The sequence below is a fragment of the Sapajus apella genome, unplaced genomic scaffold (assembly GCF_009761245.1).
Source record: "Sapajus apella isolate SASKATOON/1434 unplaced genomic scaffold, GSC_monkey_1.0 scaffold208, whole genome shotgun sequence".
Taxonomy (NCBI): domain Eukaryota; kingdom Metazoa; phylum Chordata; class Mammalia; order Primates; family Cebidae; genus Sapajus; species Sapajus apella.
Genome location: NW_022437148.1, coordinates 448638 through 467121, shown reverse-complemented (window position 1 = coordinate 467121; position 18484 = coordinate 448638). Strand labels below are relative to the sequence as shown.

The 18484-nt window shown below is 43.4% G+C and overlaps 1 protein-coding gene and 1 long non-coding RNA gene across 2 annotated transcripts in view; both read right to left on the bottom strand.

Annotated features, from left to right (window-relative positions):
- Positions 1-18484, bottom strand: part of TNFRSF13B (TNF receptor superfamily member 13B) — a 42789-nt gene that overhangs the window by 16364 nt on the left and 7941 nt on the right. The window lies entirely within an intron of this gene.
- Positions 7227-11136, bottom strand: LOC116544162. The gene is made up of 2 exons (XR_004265843.1): positions 8431-11136; positions 7227-8116 (listed from the first exon to the last, which is right to left on the bottom strand). It is a non-coding gene; the product is annotated as an uncharacterized LOC116544162 (long non-coding RNA).

The window sequence follows — 18484 nt, the reverse complement described above, 5'->3', positions numbered from 1 at the left end:
TCACTCGTCACCCAGGCTGGAGTGCAATGGTGTGATGTCGGCTCACTGCAACCTCTGCCTCCCAGGTTCAAGCAATTCTCCTGTCTCAGCCTCCTGAATAGCTGGGATTACAGGTGCCCACCATGAGACCTGGCTAATTTTTGTATTTTTAGTAGAGGTGGGGTTTTTTCATGTTGGCCAGGGTGGTCGCAAACTTCTGACCTCATGTGATCCATCTGCTGTGGCCTCCCGAAGTGCTGGGATTACAGGCGTGACTGCTGTGCCCAGCCTAGCCTCAGAATATTTCTACATGAAAGTTTTTACATGAAAAAGGCAAGTTTTAATATAACTAGGCAGTGGCGGTGCCTTGGTACAACCTGAAGAATGTTAGGCTTGTTGAAACCTTTCAAGTACGGGCTGGTGCGTTTATTTCATCTGCAACGAAAATAAATCCTTTGTTATTATAAAAAAAAAAAAAAAAAAAAGAAAAAGGCAAGTTTTCTTTGTCTTTAGAATAAGGTATTTATGTGAAAACGTGGCTCACACAGATAACGTGAAGGACACATTTCAGAGGCAGTGCAGGATTCTGGATAAGAACCCAAATTTCAGAACCAAATTTCCACTGGGACCATCCTGGCTGTACCCGGCTGCAGATGGTGTGGTCTTAGCCTTTCCATGACTCAGTTTCCTCATGTCCAGTATAGGGAAAATAACTGCACTGACTTCTTGGGGTTGTTGGCAGAGTTGTGGTGCCTGGCACATACTAAATGCTCACTTAATGGAAGGCTTGAGTAGAATATTCATTTGAGCCTCTTCACAAAACAAACACACACCCATCCTTGTGCTTTTGACAGAGTAAAGGAAGGACCTAAAAGATCACGGAATTGGGGACTTGGGGAAAACTCAGATGGCCCACATGGGGCCAGTGATCCCCCTTGCCCTGGCCCATCCCCAGGGCTCCACTGAACAGCACAGAAACCGACACTTCCACTCTGTGTCACACAGGGTTGGCCCAGCAGTGGTGTCCTTGGGGCTTTCTGTGACCTCCTCCCCTGTTGGAGGTGGCGCTTTTGCAGGTGGTGCCGGAGCGCCCCAGACCAGGCCCTCCCTGCCTGACCTAATACCCTGCCCCGCCCCCACCCAGGACTTGGTCCTCCGCCCTGCGTATCCCACTTCTGCGCCTCTGCTCATGCTGCCCTTTCTTCTAGGCACCCTCCCCTCATCTGATTTCTGCATTCTGTGGCCCCTTAACAATCTGCCTCTGATGGCGCTTCCTCCAAGGACACCTCCCTGCTCCCCTGCCCATCAGCTGAAGGTGGCCTCTCCCGACTGTGGCCTTCTACCTTGACACATAGTCATTTCTCCCATTAGGTGACACTGTCCTTGAAGGGCCACACCAGAGTCCTGTTTCTGTGGGGCTGGAGCACGCCATCTATGTTTGTGGGATGAACCAATGAATGTTCTAATTTATTAATAGATAGTGGTTCAGGCCATGATTTAAGAGTCAGAGTCCTGGGTTCAAACCAGGATGCCACTGTGACATCTCCACTTTTCCACTGTGTGATCTTGGGTAAGTTACTCAGCCTCTCTGAGTTCCCCTCAATAAGTATTCACTGAAGGACTTACTATGTGTCAGGCACTCACCTGTTTTCAGTGTCTCAAACATGCCACCTTCTTTCCTGCCTCAGGTCCTTTGCACATGCTATTCATATGGCTTGGAATGCATTCTCTCTATCATCTTCTCTTGGCTCCCTCCTACCTAATCTTCAGATCTCAGCCCAAATGTCAGGGGTCTCCTCTGACCATCCGGTAGAACTAGGCCCTCCCTTGTCACTGTCTGTTGTTTCTTTCTTTTGAAATTTTTTATTACAGAACTTATCACACATGTACATAAAGAGGACAGCACAGTGATGCCCTCTGCACCGGTCATCAGCTTCACAAATTGTTTAAATACTGCCTTATACTTTTCTAAACATTTTTTTTGGGGGGGGGCTTGTATATTTTAAAGCACAGCCAAGATCTCATATAATTTTTTTTTTTTGAGACAGAGCTTCACTCTTGTTGCCCAGGCTGGAGTGCAGTGGTGAGATCTCGGCTCACTGCAACCTCCGCCTCCCGGGTTCAAGCGATTCTCCTGCCTCAGCCTCCCTAGTAGCTGGGATTACAGGCATGCGCTACCACACTTGGCTAATTTTGTATTTTTAGTAGAGACGGGATTTCTCCATGTTGGTCAGGCTGATCTGGAACTCCCAACCTCAGGCGACTGTGTGAACCTCAGGAGGTTGTGTGACCAGAGCAGAAAGGTAGAGAGGTAAGAGATGCCACACTGTACACCTTCTCCTGTCACCCTTTCCTCAGCCACCTGACTGTGGGGCCAGAGGGTGCTCTGCAGGGAAAGGACGGGGGTGAGCCTACTGTCTCCCGGGCTCAGGCCCCAGAAATCACTGCAGAAGGCTGCACGGGTGAGCTGGCTCTGACAGCTGCAAATGGCTTTGCAGGAAATGCAGGTGCCCAGGAGGGGATCCCAGTACTGCCCTTCAGGGCAGGATCTCATAGCCGGCCCTGTCCACAGGCCCTGTGGAGCTGAGAGACCAGCAGTGTGAGCACAGCTGGTAGGCAGCCACAGCCTGGCCTCTTGCTCCTGATGAAAACCCAGGAGGCCTCTCCTGCCCACAATCCCACGGACATCCTTTCTGTCTCAGGAGCAGAGAGGGCAGACAAAGCTGGCTTCCAACCCCCACTGCACTTACTGGGGGCCTGGGGCAGCCACCTCCCCTCTCCAGCCTCAGTTTCCCCGTCTGCACATGGTTGTTTTCAGGCCCCCTGCTCTCTCACATCAGCAGTGCCCTGCTGGGCTTCGCTCCCTGCCCTCCTTAACATGCCATGCCTCTCCCTGGCTCAGTCTTTGCACATGCTGTTCCCTTGCGTGACGTGCCCTCCTCCCCCTCAGCTGCATAGCCCTCCTCAGCCGGAGACCTCTGTCTACACCTGATCTCTCAGGGAAGCGTTTCTGACTCGCCCCCTAGACTAGGACACAGTCCTTCTTCCGCACACTGGCACTGCCCTTCACTTGTCATCGTGGTCATTTTTCTTCCATGCGTGTGGTTATTTGATGCTGGCTCCAACACTAACTGTGAGCGCCATCTGGCAGGGACTGTGCCTAATTGTTTTTGTTCATCGCTGAGTCCTCAGAACCTAGATAGTACTTAGGACATAGTAGGTGCTCACGAAATGAATGAATTTTTAAAAGCAGACCAAGTCAGGCTCTAGTACACAGCAAGAACCAAGACATATCAATTTCCTTCTGATTTTCTTTCTTTTTTTTTTTTTAACTGAAGTATAAAACAACCACAACAGTGTGTGTAAGGTGCACAAAAAGCTGAACAATACAGCTTGGTGGAATTTAATGTATGTATGCATCTGTGTCATTATAGCCCACAATGAGATGTAGAACGTTTTCTGTTCCCCTGAGGACTCCCTGGGGTTTCCTCCCACCCAATGCCCACTCCTAGAGGTGGCTACTGTTCTGTTGTTACCCCCATAGGTTAATATTGCCCCTTCTGGAACCTCCATGTGTGGTTTTGCCTCTCCACGTGGTGCCTGAGACTCATTCATGTGGGTGTTCTCTGTGTGTCTGGCTTTGTGTTACTGCGAGTCTTCCACTATGTGCATGCATTACTTCTGTTTTTCTGATTTCATGACCTTTGCTTCCACCAATAACTTCTCCTTAAAAATGTTTAAAAGCATTTTGCAAGGCATGTGTTTATTCTTTAATGAAAGCAAGCTGAGGGAAGACCAGAGGTGGCTGGGCACCATGGCCCACGCCTGTAACCCCAGCACTTTGGGAGGTTGAGGTGGGAGGATTCCCTGAGGCCAGGAGTTCAAGACCAGCCTGAGAAACATAGTGAGCCCCTGTCTCTACAAAAAGATTTAAAAATTAGCTAGGTGCTATAGTCCCAGCTATTCAGGAGGCTGAGACAGGGAGATCACTTGAACCTGGGAGTTCAAGGTTGAGATGAGCTATGACCACATCACTGCATTCCAGCCTGGATAACAGAGTGAGATCCACTCTCTAAAAAAGAAAAAGAGAAAAGATCAGGGGTCCCCCATTTAACACGGCAGCTTAAACACAGCGGTTTATCTTCCTTCCCTCCCAAAACCATGCTAAGCTGACAGTCAAGTGCGATTGTCTTCAGAGATAAAGGGAATGGCAGAGGTTTCTACAGCAGGGAACGCATGTCTCTAACATTCTGGGAGTTGGAAGCACTGGAGTGCCTGACTGCCTTTGAGGATCCCATCCTTGATGCCTACAGGGGAAGGAAGTTGTTCTGAGTCACAGAACTCAAGGCAGTCTCCAGAATTGGAGGCACCAAGTCTCTCTGACAGTAGCAGCTGGGCAGGAGGCGGGAAGCTCTGAAAGAGGATTGGTTGGAAACTTACATGAAGAGTGTGTGACCCCAGCACATCCCCATTCCAAGGCTGAGGCCAGTTCCTCACCCACCCAGGCATGAGTGGGGTCTTCTTGGACACGGCTGAGGGTAGAAACATGGTCTTTCCTGGCAACAGGGGAATGGTGAGAATATTCTTCCTGGACACTCAGTCTCCCCTCTCGTTATCCACCCCAGTTTCTATCCAAAGAGTGCAGCAGCCAGGTTTTTAAAGATGCCTCCCTCCCTACCCTGCAACTGGCAGGAAATCAGAAGTCTCTGCTCTGGGAAAACAGACCCAAAGGAAAAGAGCCAGAGACACTGACAGCGGGAGAGTCTCTCAGGAAAATATCCAAGTCCCTGCCTGATCCCACTGGAGCAAAGCTTCTACATCAACCAGCCCATTTTATGGGCTCCAGGCAGCGGTCAGTGCCTGTCTGACTTCTGAACTAACAGCCAAAGGTCACCTGATATGGGAGCACCGCCTCTAGCACAAAAGTAAACTCAAACCACACAGAAGACAAACACCTGGAGCCTATGAAGACATGCAGGAAACCAAAGAACATTTTACAACAGCAGCAGCAGCAGCTGAGATCCCCAGAAATATGAGAGGATTGTGTATCTACGGAACGAAACGGTGGACTATTTGTAAAGGACACTCATAGGACAAATGAGAATTGTTAGAATTAGAATTTATAGCCAGAATAAAAACATTAGTAGAAGGGCTAGGAGATGTAATGAAATAAATTGTCTGGAAAATAGGAGAAAAAAGATATACAATTATGGATCATTTCAGGAGCTCCGAAGGCTGATTAATGATTTGAAGGACACTGGCTCTAGATTGGAAGAGTCAATCAAGCATCAGTGCAGTCTGGTCACAAAAACTAGGAAACATTATCATGCGATTTAGGAGCACCAGCGATTATGAGCAGATTCTGAAACCTTCCTAAGAACAAGCAGGTTACCCATAAAACTCTGTTAGTTATGAAGTCAAGACATCTCGGAAGCAATCCTGGGATGTGAGGAGTGACATGGAGGAAGGCAGTGGAGTAGCAAGCTCTGGGAATCTGTGCCTCCTGCTCAACAACTGTGGAGCCGGCAGCCACTGCCTGAAGTCACTATTTGGGAGCTCTGGAGTTGTCCAGAGGAGAGCTTGATGGTAAATTTTAGGAATGTCAGCCTATGACATGGCAGTGGCTACTAGTGCCACTGCCTGGAGCCAGGACGAGTAAGAAAGACCCTTGTCCTCCAAATACTGGGGCTGTGGGTTCTGATTGCTGACAGCTGCCTGTGACCACTGAGGGGTCAGCATAGATGACATTGTTTCAACCCCCAAGGGCTCAAGTGGCTTCCAGGGGATTTAAAGAGACAGTACCCTTCTCTGGCCTGGGAGCCAGGCACTTAAGGAAATCCTTGTCAGGCCACTGGTTGACCGCACAGATAAAGAACAAAAACTACACGCAACATAAGGAACAAAAACTACACGCAACATAATGAACAAAAACTACACGCATCAGTGACTACACGCAACAAGAAATACATGCTGTGCAAACAAATTAAAGTTGGGGAAAAATAAGGCTTAAAACTGAAACTTTGGAAAAGTCACAAACAGATGGCTTCTGCCCTTAACAGGCAAGGTTCAGCAATCCTTGAGGAGTGGTAAGGTTAGATTTCCAGTCACCACAATATAACCCCTCAAAATGTCCAGGTCTCAAAAACATGACAAAGCATACAAAGCAGCAGCAGCTTTGCCAATTTACAGGGAATACAGACTATGACAGAAACCATTTCCAGGGAAGTCTACGTATTGGAATTACTAGTCAAAGGTGTTAAATCAAGATTTATCTTAAATATGTTAATGAGCTTAAGGAAACCATAGACAAAGAACTAAATGGATCAGGAAATGTTATATGAACATAATGAGCACATGGTAAAGAGACAGAAGTGGTAAAAAAGGAACCAAGAGATCGAGACCATCCTGGTCAACATGGTGAAACCCCGTCTCTACTAAAAATACAAAAAATTAGCTGGGCGTGGTGGCGTGTGCCTGTAATCCCAGCTACTCAGGAGGCTGAGGCAGGAGAATTGCCTGAACCCGGGAGGCGGAGGTTGCGGTGAGCCGAGATCGCGCCATTGCACTCCAGCCTGGGTAACAAGAGCGAAACTCCGTCTCAAAAAAAAAAAAAAAGGAACCAAAACTTGGAAGCAACCAAAATGTGCTTCAGTAGGTAAATGTGTAAATAAAGTGTGGTATATTCAAACAATGGACTGTTATTCCGTGCTGAAGAATGAGCTATCAAGGCGTGAGAAGACATGGAGTAACCTTAAATGCATGCCACTAAGTGAGAGGAAAAAAAAGCAAAAAAGTCTTTGGTTGACCGCAGAGATAAAAGAAGTTGATAAAAGTTGATTGCAACTCCATGACATTCGGGAAAAGTCAAAAACGATGGAGACAGTAAAACGATCGGTGCTTCCCGTGGGTTGGAGAATGGGAGGGATGCGTAGGTGGAGCACAGAGGATTTTTAAGGCAGTGAAGCCATTCTGTAATGTACTCCAAGGGTGGACACATGTCTGTGGACATTTGTTCAAACCCAGGTATACTACGAGAGTGAACCCTAATGTAAACTATGGACTTTAAATGGTAATGATGTGTCAGTGTAGGTTCACTGATTGTAACAAATGCACCATCTGGTTGAGGATGTTTATAGTCAAGGAGGTTGTGCAGGGGTGTGTGGACAGGGGGTGTAGGAACTGTCTGTACTTTTGATAACTTTTTCTTTGAGCCTAAGAATGGTCTAAAAGTAGTCTCTCTCTCTCTCTCTCTCTCTCTCTCTCTCTCTCTCTCTCTCTCTTTTAAAGAACCATACAGAAGTTCTGGAATGGAAAAGTCCAAAAAGTAAAATACAAACCTTAATGGAAGGGGTTTACCAGCAAACTTAAACAAGCAGAAGAAGGGATGGGTGAACTTAAGACAATTAAAATAATTGTCCATGTAGCAAAAATGAAAAAAGATTGAGGAAAATTGAACAGAGCCAAATGTACTAACATTGCTCACAAAAGTTACAGAAGGAGAAGAGACTAAATGGAAGAAAAGGTGTTTGAAGGAATAATGGCTCCAAACTTCCCAACTCTGAGAAAACATGAATATACTCATTCGGGAATCTCAATAAATTAGATGCAGGAAAACCTCAAAGAACTCACATCAACACATATTACAAAAAATTGAGGAAACCCAAGGACAGAGAGAATGGTGAAAGCAGCAGGACAGAAGCAATTTCTCATGTGCAAAAGAGCCTCGATATGGTAACAGCTGATTTCTCCTGAGAAACTGTGGCAGCCAGAAGGTAGTGGAATGACATATTCAAAATCCTAAAAGAAAAAAATAAGCTGTCAACCAGGAATTGTGTGTACTTTTAAATAACCTTTTAATAATGAGGACAAAATTAAGACCTTTCCAGATAAACAAAAACCTGAGCAGTGCATTATCAGCAGATTGCCCTACAGGAAATGCTAAAGGGAGTCTTTCATGCTGACATGAAAGTACTCTAGTCAGTACCTTGAAGCCATATGAAGAATAAAAAACAATGGTAGAGATAACTAATAAAGTAAATATAAAAGCCAGAATTATTTTACTTTTTTCGCGGTTTGTAACTCCTATTTTTTTTCCTGCGTGATTTATTAGGCAATGACTAAAACAGTGATTATAAACCTGTGTTACGGCCGGGCGCGGTGGCTCAAGCCTGTAATCCCAGCACTTTGGGAGGCCGAGGCGGGTGGATCACGAGGTCAAGAGATCGAGACCATCCTGGTCAACATGGTGAAACCCCGTCTCTACTAAAAATACAAAAAATTAGCTGGGCATGGTGGCGCGTGCCTGTAATCCCAGCTACTCGGGAGGCTGGGGCAGGAGAATTGCCTGAACCCAGGAGGCGGAGGTTGCGGTGAGCCGAGATCGCGCCATTGCACTCCAGCCTGGGTAACAAGAGCGAAACTCCGTCTCAAAAAAAAAAAAAAAAAAAAAACCTGTGTTAGCGGTCAGAGAGTGCGAAGATGCAATATGTGACAATAACAATAGAAAGGAAAGGGCAGGGACATAGAGGGACAAAGCTCTTACGCCCTACCGAAACTAAGTTGGTATTATTCAAACTAGGGTGTCGTAAGTTTAAGGTATTAATTATAACCCCCAAGAAAATAACTAAAATATATACAGAAAAAGAAAGGAAAGGGGACTTAAAGTGGCCCACTATAAAAAAATCAACAAAACACAAACATGGAGTAACTGAAGAAAGAAAAAACATATGACATACAGAAAACAAATATCTCAATGGCTGAAGTAAATCTTTACCAATAATCACATTAAATGTAAATGAACTAAACCCCGCTAGTTAAAAAGAAATTGGGAGATTGGATTTAAAAACCCACAGGCTTCACGTATATTCTGTGTATAAGAGACTTACTTTAGATTTAAAAAATACAAATGGGTTGAAAGAAAAAGGATGGAAAAAGGTATTTCATGCAAATAGTAACCAAGAGTTGGGGCAGCTGTGTTATTGTCAGATAAAATAGACTTTAAATCACAAAAAGGTTACAAAAGACAAAGGAAGACAATATATATTAATAAAGGAGATACAGCATGAAGATGTAACAATTATAACAAAAAATTGAGGAAACACCTAATGACAGGGCCCCAAAAGATATGAAAAAAAATTGGCAGAATTGACGGGAGAGATAGATAGTCCTACACTAGTACTGGGATATTTCAGTACCTCACTTTCAATAATAAGACAGAACAATCAGACAGATAAATAAGAAAATAGAGGACGTACGTAACAGGCATATAGACAACACTTAAGGCAACAACGGTGGAATACACATTCTTTTCAAGTGCGCATCGAACATTCTCCAGGATAGATTATCAGCCACAAAATAAGGCTAAAATTTAAAATGTTTTAATTTTTAAAAATTAAAATTATTCAAAATTTCTTTTCTGATCATAATGGTATAAAACTACATGTCAATAACAGAAGGAAAACTGGAAAATTCACAAACATGTAGAAATTAAACAACACACTCTTTAACAAGTTTAGTTGTTAAGAAGAAATGACAAGGGAAGTTATAAAATATTTTGAGACAAATGAAGAAAATGCAACATAGCAAAAGTTATGAAATACAACAAAAGGAATGCAAAGGGGGAGATTTATGTAAATGCATACACTGAAAAAGAAGAATCATACCTGATCGTAACTAAATCATAACCTCTTATACACCTTGAGGAAATAAAAATAGAAAAGCAAACCAAATCCAAAAATAACCGAAGGGAAGAAATAATGAAGACTAGAGCAGAGATCGATAACACAGAGAATGAAAAAGCAATAGAGAAAAATCACCAAAACCAAAAGCTGGCTCTTTGAAAAGATCAGCAAAATTAACAAACCTTTAGGTGGACTGACTATGGAAAAGAGAGATGACTCGTATTATTAAAATCAGAAATGACATTGAGAACATTATTACTTATTTTACAGAAATAAAGAGGGTTGTAAAATAATACTATGAACAATGATACACCAATAAATTGGATAACCTAGGTAAAATGGACATATTCTTAGAAACACACAATCTACCAAAACTGACAAATGAAGAAATAGAAAATTTGAATACTCCTATAACTAGTGCGGAGACGGAGTCAGTAATCAGAAGCCTATCAGTGACAAGCTGAGGACAAGATTGCTTTACTAGTGAATTCTACCAAAACATTTAAAGAAGAATGAACACTAATTCTTCTGAAACTCTTCCCAAAAATCAAAGAGGAAGGAACACTTCCTAACTCATTCATGAAGTCAGCATTACACTAATACCAAATCACAATAAGGATGTCACAAGGAAAGAAAATTACACACCAATATGCCATATGTATACAAATTGAACACAATGGCACCTTAAATGTTTACTCACCATAACCAAGTGGGATTTATTTTCGGAGTGCAATGGTAGTTCAACATAAATTTTATCAACCAGTAAAATGCACTGCCCTAAATGAACGAATACCAAAACTACATGACCATCTCAATTGATGCAGAAAAAGCACTTTATTAAATCCAACTTTTTTTTTTAATGATAAAAACACTTAAGAAACTAGGGAATACAGAGTAACTTCCCTATCATGATAAAGGCCATATTTGAGAATCCCATGGCTAACAATATTCTCAGTGGTGAAAGTGAAAGCTTTCCCCTAAGATCAGGAATAAGACCGGGATACACATATTTGCCACTTCTCTTCCACATAGCACTGGGAGTACTAGCCAGAGCACTTAGGCAAGAAAAAGAAATAAAGGTATCCACAGTGGAAAGGAGAGCATAAGATTATCTCTGTTCACAGATAACCCAATCTTATATGTAGAAAACACTAACAATTCCATTAAATGGGGAAAAGGACAGTCTTTTCAACAAACGATGCTGGGAAAACTGGACATTCTCACGCAAGAGAATGAAGTTGAACCCTTACCTAACACCATATGCAAAATTTATCTCAAAATGGACTAAGGGCTAAAACTATAAAACTTTTAGAAGAAAACATAGAGGGAAATCTTCATGTGCTAAATTTGGCAATGATACCTTAGATATGGCAGCAAAGGCATAGGTAATGAAAGGAATTAGATAAATAGGACTTCATCAAAATGTAAAACTTTTGTGCATCAAAGGACACTATTGAGAGAGTGAAAAGACAACTCACGGAATGGGAGAAAATATATGCAAATCACATATCTGATAAGGGATTAATATCCAGAGTATGTAAAGAACTCCTAAAACTCAACAACAAAAAAACCAAACAACTCAAGTCGAAACTGAGCAAAAGGCTTGAATCAGCATTTCTTCAAATAAAGCATTCAAGTGGTCAATCAGCACATGAAAAGATGCTCAATCTCATCATTCATTAGGGAAATGCAAATCAAAATGACAATGAGATATTTCACGCCCATTAGGATGGCTATTATAAAAAAATGGAAAATAACCAGTGCTGGAGATGCGAAGAATGGACTTGGAGGCACTGCTCATGGGAATGTGTAACAGTGCGACAGCTGTGGAAAAGCCTGGTAGTGCCTCAAAAAGTCAAACATAAAACTGCCACATGACCCAGTAATTCCACTCCTAAGTAAACATCCGAAAGAGCTGAAACACTGATGCAAACAGATACTTTTGCCTCAACACTCAGAGCAGAATATTCACAATAGCCAAAGGTGGAAACAGCCCAATTGTTTATCAGCACATGAATGAATAAACAAAATGTGTTCTAGGTACACAGCAGATGCTATGATGTTATTAAAATGCATGGAATACTTATACATGCCGCAATGTGGATAAACTCTGAAGATACTAGCTAAATGAAATAAGACAGTCATATAGAGACAAATATTGTACAATTCTGCTTCCATGAGAGAAGTAGAGGAGGCAAATTCATAGAGTGAGAGAATAGAATAGAGGTTAGCCCAAGCAGGAGTTATTGATTAATGGGTACAGAATTTCTGTCTGGGTCTATAAAAAAAGTTTTGGTTATAGATAGTTGTGTTTGTGCATGTACATAATGCCACTTAATTGAACACGTAGTAATGATTAAAATGGTAAAAGTTCCATTATATATATTTTACCAGCAAAATGTGGAAGTAGAAAGCAGAAAGGAAGCAGAAAATGAAGGAGTGCCTTCAAGTTTATGATCGATAGAAAGTGATTTTCAGTCTAGCACATTGTTATCTATCAAGTATGAGGGAGAATAAAGACTTTCATAGACATGAATGGCCTTGGAAGCTACTGGAGGACGTGTTCCATCGGATCTGGAAAGCGAACAAAGAAAACCAGGGGTGATGAAGAACAGGACTCCTCTCACAGCAGAGAAGGGAAGGTGGACGTTCTCAGCACGATGGTGAAGGACGTCCCCAGTGACAGCTACTTGGAGGTCTAGAGAGTACCCTACTCCAGCTAAGATGGAAGAGAGGGGAATGCCACCAGTGAAAACATAGAAGTGTTGGATAAGTGAGAATGTCTGACCAACTGACAAGGTGGATCTGTCTCAGAGCTGGAGATGAATTCCATGCATAGAAAACAGAGGGGTTGTCAACTCCAGGGAAACAAAAGACATCACTAAGAAAAGAAAGGTAGGCTAGGTGTGGTGGCTCATGCCTGTAATCCAGGCACTTTGAGATACTGAGGCAGGTGGATCATTTGAGGTCAGGAGTTCGAGACCAGCCTGGCCAACATGGTGAAACCCTGTCTTCACTGAAAATACAAAAATTAGCTGGGTGTGGTGGTGCATGCCTGTAATCTCAGCTACTTGAGAGGCTGAGGCAGGAGAATTGCTTGAAACCAGGAGACAGAGGTTGCAGTGAGCCAAGATCTTGCCACTGCATTCTGGCTTGGGCCACAGAGTGAGGCTCCGTCTCAAAAAAAAAAAAAAAAAAAGGGAAAGAAAAGAAAGGTAATCACAGGACATGTACAGCTCAGCTGTGGGGAATATTTACAGTGTCTTAAATAAGTGAGCCATCCAAGTCAATGGGTAAGGTGGAGATGTGGAATTATTCCTTCTGTAAAACAGTTTACTCATTGTGAGAGCCATTAGATCATTGTCAAAGAACAAAGGCAAAAACAGGCTTTCTAGGAGAGAGGAAGAAGACAGAAGAGAGCAAAACTGCAGAGGAGTTGACATTCTGGAACAGAGCTGGCAGCCAGCAGGTGTCTATCTTGACTCTAACTGAGCACGTGCTCCTCCTTCACTGGGAGTCTGGGGAGGGGAGGCTGCGTGTATTCAGATAGTGACATCAGAGTTAAGTTCTCACCTTAGAAAGTGGGAAATCAATCCAGAGCATCTAAAATGGACAAGCCAAGGACCAGCAGGGGAATGGACCAGGTTACAAGCCTCTTTGGGGATGACCTGGGGAAAGCCACAGGGCAGCCCTGCTTGAGAACCCTGGACTGTGTACGTCACAGGACCGGTACTCCTCTCTGTGTAACTCTGGGCACGACTTCCCATCTTCGAGAGCCAGCATCCTCCCCTGTAAACGAGGAGGCTATTGCTTATGTGCAGGGTCACTGAGAGCAGCATATGCACAGCAGGTGCCTAGCGTGGTACTGAGCACATTAGTAAAGTCTTGACCCCCTGAGCTGCTGCTGTTATTAATATTGGCACTTCCTGCCATAGGGAGTGCTATGCTGGACAAGGCCTACACCTGAATGGAGAAAACAAATTTTTTAGGGGCCAATTCCTGTTGGCCTGAGCCAACTCCATCTTTTCCTCCTTGGTGGGGGGGGGGTCTTTGCAGGAGTAAAAGAGCAGGACTGCGGGGAGAGGTCGACTTCTCGTTCTTGCCCTTTGCAGTCACACCAAGGAAACCTGTAGATGTGACTGGAAGAGGAGGAACAGTAGCTTGGTAATAGGAGGAATTTCTCATTCAATCCTTCAAGTAAACACTGAGTGCAAACTTGGGCTGGGAACTGACCTGAGCTCGCCAGTGGGGTGGGGGCAGGAGAAGATTCCAGTGTGCAGAGATACGGGTGTGCCTGGGTGAGGCTGCAGCTGAGACCTGGGGGGCGTGCATGGGAATGGAACGTGACCTTACAGCCTGGCTTCTGCTAATTAGGAAGGAGGAGGAGGAGGAACTGGAGGAAAAAAAGAAGGATGCGGAGCAGGAGGAGGCAGGAGAGGAGAAGAAGGGTAAAAGAGGAAGACAGATGAGGAAGACAGGAAAGAGATGGGAGGAGAAAGAAGGAGGAGGAGGGAAAGATGGCTTCTGGTTTCTGTGAGCTGTGTGTGCTTTTCCCCCAGACTATTTTGAAATATTGAAAATGGTTCTAACACCCCCCTGCCTAATCCCACTTCCACTCAGAATGAAACTTCAGAGATTTTCAGGGTTGAGAGTCAACCAACCCCATCTGGTTCTTTTTTTTCTTTTTTTCTAAATGGAGTCTCGCTTTGTCACCCAGGCTGGAGTGCAGTGGCCTGATCTCAGCTCACTGCAACCTCTGCCTCCCAGGTTCAAGCAATTCTCCTGCCTCAGCCTCCCAAGTAGCTGGGATTACAGGTGTGGGCCACCACACCAGGCTAATTTTTGTATTTTTACTAGAGACAGCATTTGGCCATGTTGGCCAGGCTGGTCTCAAACTCCTGACCTCATGTGATCCGCCCACCTTGGCCTCCCAAAGTGCTGGGATTACGGATGTGAGCCACTGAACCCGGCCTCCCATGCTGGTTCTAAAGGAAGAAGAACTTAGTTAGGTCCTGGGAGAACTGGTCAAGTTACCTTCTCAGTTTTTGTTTGTGAAATACCCATCATAATTTTTACCTCCTGTCAGCTCATGTTGAAAATGGATTCGCCATGGTTCAGTGACCCGAGGGTGCAGGAGTGAAGTGCCCATGGTGGGGAAAGCAGGGCTGAGTCATCTTGGGAAGGACTTGGGCTGTGCACAACCTCAGTTTTTCAGACCTGTAAAATGGGGATTCTAGACTTTCTTTTGTAGATCTTCTCAAGGGCGTGTACACGACAGGCATATAACGGCCCAAGACACAGCTGCTACTACTGGTAGTTATTATTGTGATATAAATAGTGTAAAATATCATGGGCTGATAGTTATCATTTTATAATAATATAAAATAATTTTAATATTAGTGATAATTAAATTTCCTTTTGTAGAGACAGGGTCTTGCTCTGTCCCTACAAAATTACAGTGGTGCAATCATAGCTCACTGCAGCCTTGAACTCCTGGGTTCAAGCGATTCTCCCCACTCAGCCTCCCAAGTAACTAAGACAACATTTGTGAGCCCCTGTGCCCAGCCAATGATAATCATTAATAGTGACAGTAGCATAAAATTAGTGCTCTGGGGGGGGGGGGGGGGGAAACTACCCCTAGAACCTGAACTCCTAGTACCCACTGTTCGGTGACATTTCTTGTTGGTAATGTGACATTTCAGAGTGTAGCCATTCTGCCTCCTCCTACTGTCTCATTTGTCTCTGCATCCAGTGCCTTCCATGATAGCAGGCACACAGCAGGTGCTGGATAAATGCTTTTCAGTGACTGGATTCCTTGTATACAGTTGTCCTCAGTAAAGACTTGGGGAAGGAAAAGCAAGCTGCATTCTTGCACTGTGTTGATGGACAGCTGGGCAGGGATCATACTGAGTTTCATGAGCAGCTCCTTCCCTGCCTGCATCTCTATCCAGGGAGGACGCAGGGAGAGGTGCCCTGGTGGGGAAAGGGGAAAGTCCTGGCTCTTGCTTTACACTTTGGAGAAAGGATTCTTGGCACAAAGTGACTGGGCCAGAAATGAGCACGGGAAGCAATTTCCCTGAGATCAAAAAGCAACCCAATAACATACTTAAATGTGAAAGGAATGAAAATACATACATTTAATAGAGAAGAAACCATTTGATAATTTTTACATCATCAAAGGCCTTTCTAACTATGACCCAAAATCCATAAAAGAAAAAATGCATAACATAGAATCCACAAAACAACAAGCAAACAAATAAAACTTTTTTGTGGCTGGACATGGTGGCTCACGCCTGTAATCCCAGCTCTTTAAGAGGCTGAACAGGTGGATCACCTGAGGTCAGGAGTTTGAGACCAGCCTGACCAATATGGTGAAATCCCATCTCTACTAAAAATACAAAAATTAGCCTGACATCCTGGTGTGTGCCTGTAGTCCCAGCTACTCAGGAGGCTGAGGCAGGAGAATCGCCTGAACCCGGGATGGGGAAGTTGCAGTGAGCTGAGATAGCGCCACTGCACTCCAACCTAGGCGGCAGATCGAGACTCTGTCTCAAAAAAACAAAACAAACAACAAGAAGAACAATTAAAATAAAACCCCAAAACTTCTTTATGACAACAAATATCCAAGTCCAAAGACATGTGAAAAACAGGCACGAAAACTTTGTAGCTCAGATCTAAAGAATAAACAGAAAAATAAAGGTCAGCTACTCATGAGAAAAACGGGCAAAGGGCATGAATAGACACAGTTCACAGACAGGGAAATACAACATAAGGATGCTTGATCTCACTCAAAAGAGACAGGCAAATTCAAACTACGCTGATACCATCTTCACCTGAGAATGTTAAAACTCCAAAAATTTAATAATACCTTCTATTGGCAAAGCCATGGCGACGGTGGCACTCCTATTCATTATGGAAGGAGAGTAAATAGAAGTAACCCCCGTGCAGGGTAATTTGGCAACATTGGTCAAAATTACCAATAGATTTATCCATTGACCCAGTGATTAAACTTTGAAATGTATCCTGAAGTGTGAAATGACAAATTTATTGCAGCAACATTTTTAAAAAGTTTTCTTTTTTCCTTCTTTCTTTTCTTTTCTTTTCTTTTTCTTTTTTTTTTTTTGAGATGGAGTCTCTCTCTGTTGCCCAGACTGGAGTGCAGAGGCACGATCTCAGTTCACTGGAACTGCCGCCACCTGGGTTGAAGCGATTCTCCTGCCTCAGCCTCCTGAGTAGCTGGGATTACAGGCACCTGCCATCATGCCTGACTAATTTTTGTATTTTTAGTAGAGATGGGGTTTCACCATGTTGGCCAGGCTGATCTTGAACTCCTGACCTCAGGTGATCTGCCTGCCTCAGCCTCCCAATGTGCTGGGATTACAGGCGTGAGCCACCGGGCCTGGCCAATTGCAGCAATATTTGTAACAGCAGAATAAAAGTAACCCAACAACCATCAGCGGGGAATTGACTAAGTTACAGTACATTTATATAGTAGATTTTTATGTAGCTATCAACAAAAGGAATGAGGAAGCTTTCTGTATGTTGCTATGGAAATAACAGCAAGACATATTAACCAAAAAACAAAAATAAAAATAAAATAGCATGGCTCATGGGCTCTGTTTTTGTTTTGAAGGTTATTTTTGAAAAAAAGGGGAAGTTCTAATCTATATTTGTAAATGGTCATATATGCATAAAGAAATCCTGTTAGAAAATGGCCGGGCGCGGTGGCTCACGCCTGTAATCCCAGCACTTTGGGAGGCCGAGGCGGGTGGATCACAAGGTCAAGAGATCGAGACCATCCTGGTCAACATGGTGAAACCCCGTCTCTACTAAAAATACAAAAAATGAGCTGGGCATGGTGGTGCGTGCCTGTAATCCCAGCTACTCAGGAGGCTGAGGCAGGAGAATTGCCTGAACCCAGGAGGCGGAGGTTGCGGTGAGCCGAGATCGCGCCATTGCACTCCAGCCTGGGTAACATGAGTGAAACTCCGTCTCAAAAAAAAAAAAAAAGAAAGAAAATAAGAAACCAGTAACACTATTTTAAAGAAAATATTTAAGAAGAAATTTAATAAAAGGAGTGCAAGACATACATAAAAAATAAAAAACATTGTTGAAGGAAATGAAAGATTTAAATAAATGGAAAGACAGCCCATGCTCATGACCTGAAGGAAAAAAAGAAAGTTGGAGGACTCAGGGGTTTCCTACACCAAAACTTATTGCGAGGCCATGCTAATTCAGACAGGGTGGTACTGGCATCAGGGTGGACATAGATCAGTAAAATATAATTGAGAGTCCAAAAATAAAGCCCAGCAGCTATGATCAATTTTGATCTTGATTTTCAACACGGGCACCTGACAATTCAATGGGAGAAAGAATAGTCTTTTCAACAAATGGTACTGGGTCAACTGGCTATTCACATACAAAAGAATGAATTTGGACCCCTATCTCACAGCACGCACAAACATTAACTCAAAGTAGATCACAGACTCACATGTAAGAGCTAAAACCATAGCACTCATAGAAGAAAACACAGAAGTAAATCTTCATGATTTGGGGATAGGCAATGACAGCAAAGGTGCATGGGATAGAAGAGAAGATTGATCAAAATTGGACTTAAAATGAAAAACTTTTGTGTTCCAAAGAACATCATAAAGAAAGTAAAAAAAAAAAAAATCCACAAACTTTGAGAAAATAGTTACAAATCTTTTACCCGATAAGAAGCTTGTATCCAGAATATATAAAGATTGCTTAGAATAATGAAAAAAGACAAATAATCCAATTTTTATATGGCCTAAAGATTTCTTTTTTTTTTTTTTTTTTTTTTT